Raw genomic sequence first — 5,964 nt, 5'->3', positions numbered from 1 at the left:
GGAACATTTTACAGTCTTTTCTGTTTCATTGATCAGATATACAGTTGGCAATTTTACATTCAAGGATGAGGACTATTCAACCAACACAAATGACATAGGCCCCTAGAGATTTCCTAATAAACAGAATAGCATATGAACTTACAGGGAAGAATAATCATGCAACTCACATGAAATTGGTCATTTGTTGCAAACTAATCATTTAAAATTTGACATGATAATCAAAAGGTTATTTTGACTATCAAGGCCACCCCCTCAACCAAACTTTTTTTTTTAATTCAACTTAAATACAGGTGTAGCCCATCACATCCATACACCCGTGTGTGTACAAAAATTAAGAAACCAAAAACTAACTATTCCATATCAACAGGCAAACTATTCCACAAATCTATAACTCTATTAATGAAAACTTTAAATTGTTGAAGAATGAGGCAAATAAACAAGATATTACATGTAGAAGGTTCCTGGGGTTACATGTATGCTGAAAAAAAATTTAGAAAATAACATTAGAAAGCTATGTTACTTTAGATTACTTAATAATATCAATAAGTAATGTATTTGCAGAAATTTTAAGTGGACTTTGAAGCACCAGGTTTTACCAATTTTCCTTGCCTCTCACTGATGTTCAGGTGGGAGACTAACTTAGTACACGTCCCTCTTTTAGAATATATTTGTTTGCTTTAGAATTTTTGCCCTAAGCTACAAATGGTAATCTGAGTATAGCTGTATTTAATTTTTAATTATTGGAGTAAAGAGAAGACAGCTAGCCAAGCACACCTGCTGCCAATTCATAGTTAACTCTTGTCTCACCAAATAGTGGAATTTGACTATCACTTTCATAGCATGTTTTAATGAGAAGTGAACAATCAACTCTTAATTTCACAGTTAAGACACTAACAGCCAAAAACATACATAACCTGATCTTCTGACACTGTTACATGGAGAATCCTTTACAATTTTATTTACCAGTGATGACTGTCTGATAAATATAAAGATGCCAAATGATGTGTGTTGTATCCCGTGTGTGGAGACATTATGGATTTCAGATTGCAGCATTTATGTACCATTTAATAACATGTCCTTACTACCAATTTTATAAGTATCCTACTCCACAGATAATTCTACCTCTTCTAGCAAATGCAGAATCCTTCAAAATATTATTTCAAGTGTAAATACTTAACCAAAAATAACTTAGAGCTTACAAGAAAATCATTACCTTTAATCCATGTTCATCAGTTCCAGTAGAAAAAATGCTTTTTTCTTTACCAAGCAAGATATACGACCTGTGTAACGCATCAGCTAGAACAGCAGAGTGAAGATGACCAATATGTGGAGCTGAAGAAATGTTCAAGTAAAAAATCTATTCAATAACAATATAAACATATAATTTTTTTATTATAGAAACTACAGTTAAAACACACTCAAAAAATAAACTTATTTCATTTATCACTTCGATTCCAGTAAAGTCAATATAAAAACCAAAACAAATGTTTGCTTAGAAATAAATAATTATTTTCAAAGAGCATTCTGACTTCTAATAAATGACAGACCTTTCCATTACTCTTGTAAAAAAAATGTTAATTAACCTTTATTTTGCTATATTCTCCTCCCCTTTTTTGTATAAAAATAAGATGAAGGGCTGGGCAGAAAGTTATTTTATACATGTACAAATTTTGTGCATTAAAATAAATGAAAATGATTAAAATAAATATACAGCAACATGATCATATGATGACATCTTTTCTTGATGGTATTATCAGTGTTATCCAGCATACAAATTATTTTATGCACCTGGCTTACAAAGTTCTCAATCTCATATGCACTGTGGTAAACTAAAAGTCTATATAATTAAAGTAAAGCAGTGTCCAGGAGGTTAAGGGTCTGTGGTCCAAATATTTTGGGGATTCTGCAGACCAGATTACTAACAACTTTCATGTTAAAGTATTCCAAAAATTTTTAAGAAACACACACATTAAAAAGCAACCTTAAAACCTGGTGAAGCTTATAATTTTTTCATTGGATTGCAAATTTATGTAGAAATTATATATGAACTCACTCTTAAAACTACTCTTAATTTACTGCATCTGGCTAACACTATAAAAAGTATCAACTTACAGATATGATACACAAAATGAAAATAAAATGTTAATGTGAATTCTGCTACTATCAGAAGAAGTGTAAATAAACTTTTATTAAAAACTGAGTAATTATTAAGAATTGTTGTTATACAAAATAACCATTTTTGTCTCCCTGTTACAATTACAGTGATGTAAGAAAAAAAAGTGACATGTATTGCCATGGTACAAGTTGTCTTTGCAAACAGCTAAGCTACCCAACTGATGACTTAAAAGCAGAATGATTATAGATTTTTTGTTTTTATTTACCAGTTAGTCATAAATAAAACTAATTATTTAATTAGATACTTAGCAGCTCTTCTGGTAGACACTTTGCATAGCTGTTAAAACTTCAAATAATAGAAAAAATTTAAAAACAATTATTACCTTACTTTTTAAATTTCAAACAGTGTTAATCTTTAATAAAAACATTACAAAAGATAGAGCAATTAATTTTCAAGCCCTACTGATATCAAAAGTGGTACTACAATGAGGAAAGAAATAAAAAATTGATTCATTAATTTTTAGAAGTTCTGACTTCTCTTCACATAAACTGTGTAACTGTGTTGTATGCAATCTACAAAATGTGTATGCTCAATTCCATCAACTTAAAAATATCCACTAGTAGTTTTGTAGTTATCTCATTATGGCACAACTAAACAGTAATTTGGTTCATCTTATGAAATTATGAAAGATAATTTTATAAACTATATGGTAACATAATATTGAAAGATCCTTACTAAAGTGTGCCATAATAACTTCATATCTTAATGAACCTAAGGTTTAGTTGTATGTCTAAGATAAAACACTCACGAAGACGCCTCTAAAGCAAACTACTAAGTAATAAAAAGTACTTAGGGGATAAAGACAGTATACATATTACTATTATGACCTGATTTTTTTCATAACTTGTCTTTTTTCTACATGCACTATACAAGTTGTTGTAACAACAAATTTTATGCACATATACATTAACTTCTCAAACTTTTTTTTAAGGTCTATGTCCACTTAAGTTTCTAGAAATTCAGCAGTTAATTCAGACTGTATGTATTAAAATTGTTTTGTAGATTTCACATAATGGTAATTTCTATCTAATAACATAATTACTTTTCCATGACTTGTCATTACCAACACATACACTTGACAAACTGAAGTTTTGAAGTGAAAATATTATTAGTAACCCTTGAGCTTAGTAGTAACTAATATACATACAGGTACTTTCTTACACAATCAGAATTAATTCAAAGTATGTAACTTAATTATTAATGACTAAACAGCTAATCAGCTCTAATGATTCCTACAATTTATGTTGTTGCACATGGCATGCTTTTTGCACTTATAAGCAACCCTGTAAATCTAAACCTACAATATATTTTGTGTGTTCTGATGAAAGCTGCTATTTTTCCCAATGACAAAGAATAGTTCACACTTTCAAAAAAATTATCTCTTGTACTGAAACAACAAGACTATAGCTTTTTATGTTTTTGAATATTCAGGCTCCAAATCTGGAGTACATATTTGTGTGAAATGTATCACTTTATAATTACAGATGCTAAATATATTTTCTTAATATCACTTGTTGACTTTTTTGAAAACTAAAATGCACTTTTCTTTCCACATTATGGGCACCCATAAGACACATTTACATGATTAGTTATATCTTTATGATACTAGTTTCTGATTGGTTGGAAGTTTCAGTGTCATGAAAGAAAGGGATCTTGGTGTAATAGTTGATCAGTCTTTAAAGCCATCCAAGCAGTATGCTGTTGCTAGTGGTAGGGAAAATAGGATTTTAGGTTGTATCTACAGAAATATTGAAGACAAGTCTAAAGAGGTTATACTTTCATCCTATACATCACTGGTAAGGCCACATTTGTGTTTAGTCTTTGGATATTTAGCTTAGGAAAGACACTGAATTGTTGGAAAGGGTTCAGGGAAGAGTTACTAGAATGGTGCCTGGGATGGAGGGGTTGTCATATGAGGAGAGGTTGAAATCTCTCAAACTGTTTTCTCTTGAAAAAAGAAGAGTTAGAGAAGATCTGATCGAGGTGTCTAAGATTGTAAAGGTAATTGTTGATACATCATCTTTTTTCCTACTTAACAGTGAAAATAGTAGAACTAGGGGACACAAATATAAATTTTGGTAGGGTAAAAGTCATCTTTAGCTAAGACAGTTTTATTTTTCTAACAGGGTGGTTGGCCTTTGAAATGGGTTACCTTCAGATGTAGGGCTGGCTCTAAGATTTATTTGTTTATTTAATTTACATATTAATAGATCCCATGTTGTCCCAAAACATTATGTTATGTTATAATTAAGGCCTACCTCAGAATTTGTAAATTATTTTTATGATTTTAACCCTGTCTTAACCCTGCACATTTTGATTTGTTTCAAAATATTTTCTATTGAATGTCTTTTATAGCAACATGTGTAAATATGTACACATATGTGCAGCAACAATTTATTTTCCATCTATGAGTACACGTGCATGTTAAATACATTTATATTTGTTTCTTGCACTGCATACTATATATGTTATATATAGTATTGTAAATATATCAAATGTTCCAGACAACAATGTTTTCAAACTAAAAAGAAACTAGACTTACAGGCATTTACATAAAATATTGGAGTTGTGATAAAATAGGTATTTCCTGATGAACCAGTTGATGTTGTAGATGCTTTTCTTAGAAATAAATATTGCAATCCAGAGAATCTTTTGCAAAACCACCAGTGTCGCTTCATTTTTATTATTAATCAACCTGCAAAACAAAAGTTTATCACAATGTATAACTTGGTAACAAAAATTAAAACATTACAAAGTTTACTTAGACATAATATATGAGAATAGACTAACCTAAAGACATCTCACTACATGCAGTATAAAACACCTAATACATTGATTCAAAATTCATGCCATACATTTAAATGTTACAGCTGTGTCAATCAAAATATAATTTTAAAACATTAATTTCTTACTAACTAAAACACAGACTGCATTATTAGTCTGTGTATGTGTACACATATATATATATAGATATATGTATACACACACACACACAAACACATAATAAGGATTTTGTATTAAGTTTATGCTCATGCTACTTTCTCTAATTTTCTAATCCTCGGAAGGGAAAATCATATGTAACAAAGAAGTATTTTCATATTTTAATCTAACTGTTGCTGTTAGTTTGACAGTCAGGATCTGGAAGGTACAGCCATAGTTTTTTATATGAATGTAAAACCAAAAATGAAATTGTGATTAAACTAATGCACATACTTGCATTCACACATGAGAATATTAAAATCTATTATAAGCTTGGTTAACATTGGAAAGATGTAATACATTAAATACCTTATAATAGTTGTATTTTTTGTGACACACATAAGTGTTGCGAGACAGGTTGGAATGCAACCAGTATCATTATATTTATAAATTATGAGTCATCAGAGGCCTTTCAGTTCATCAAGGACTTACTGACTGCCAACTTCCCTCAATAAACAGAAAATTAATCACTAAATACAACCCTAAGCATCCAATTATCCTTCAACCCTTTTCTTAAACTCCTGTAGAGTTGCAATGCATCATCTACCATTTTCAATGGCAATTAGTTTAGCATATTTTCTACCCTGTTGAAAAAATAAAACTATCTCAAATAGAGAAGTGTCTAACATTTACAAATTACTTATGGTCTCTTGTCCTACTGCCTTCAAAATTCCACAAGAAAACATCTTAGCAATTTTGAATACTTCAATTAGACAACAATGACCCTTCTCTTTTGAAGGAAAAGCAATTTAAGAAATCTTAACCTAATCTTACATAACAACCCATTCATCCAGAGAAACATCTTAGTG

At 30.1% G+C, this 5,964-nt stretch overlaps 1 long non-coding RNA gene across 2 annotated transcripts in view; it reads right to left on the bottom strand.

Moving 5' to 3' along the window:
* Positions 1–1,213: 1,213 nt before the first annotated feature.
* LOC106476598 overlaps positions 1,214–5,964 on the bottom strand; it is an 8,465-nt gene continuing 3,714 nt past the window's right edge. For both annotated transcript variants that reach the window (XR_001291912.2, XR_002609227.1), the window contains exons 2-3: positions 4,719–4,871; positions 1,214–1,332 (exon numbers count right to left, since the gene is read on the bottom strand). This is a non-coding gene — a long non-coding RNA (uncharacterized LOC106476598). The remainder of the gene's footprint in view (positions 1,333–4,718; positions 4,872–5,964) is intronic.

The sequence above is a fragment of the Limulus polyphemus genome, unplaced genomic scaffold (assembly GCF_000517525.1).
Source record: "Limulus polyphemus unplaced genomic scaffold, Limulus_polyphemus-2.1.2 Scaffold10985, whole genome shotgun sequence".
Lineage (NCBI taxonomy): Eukaryota > Metazoa > Arthropoda > Merostomata > Xiphosura > Limulidae > Limulus > Limulus polyphemus.
Note: the sequence above shows the minus strand (reverse complement) of the source record. Positions and strands in the feature narration are given on the sequence as shown.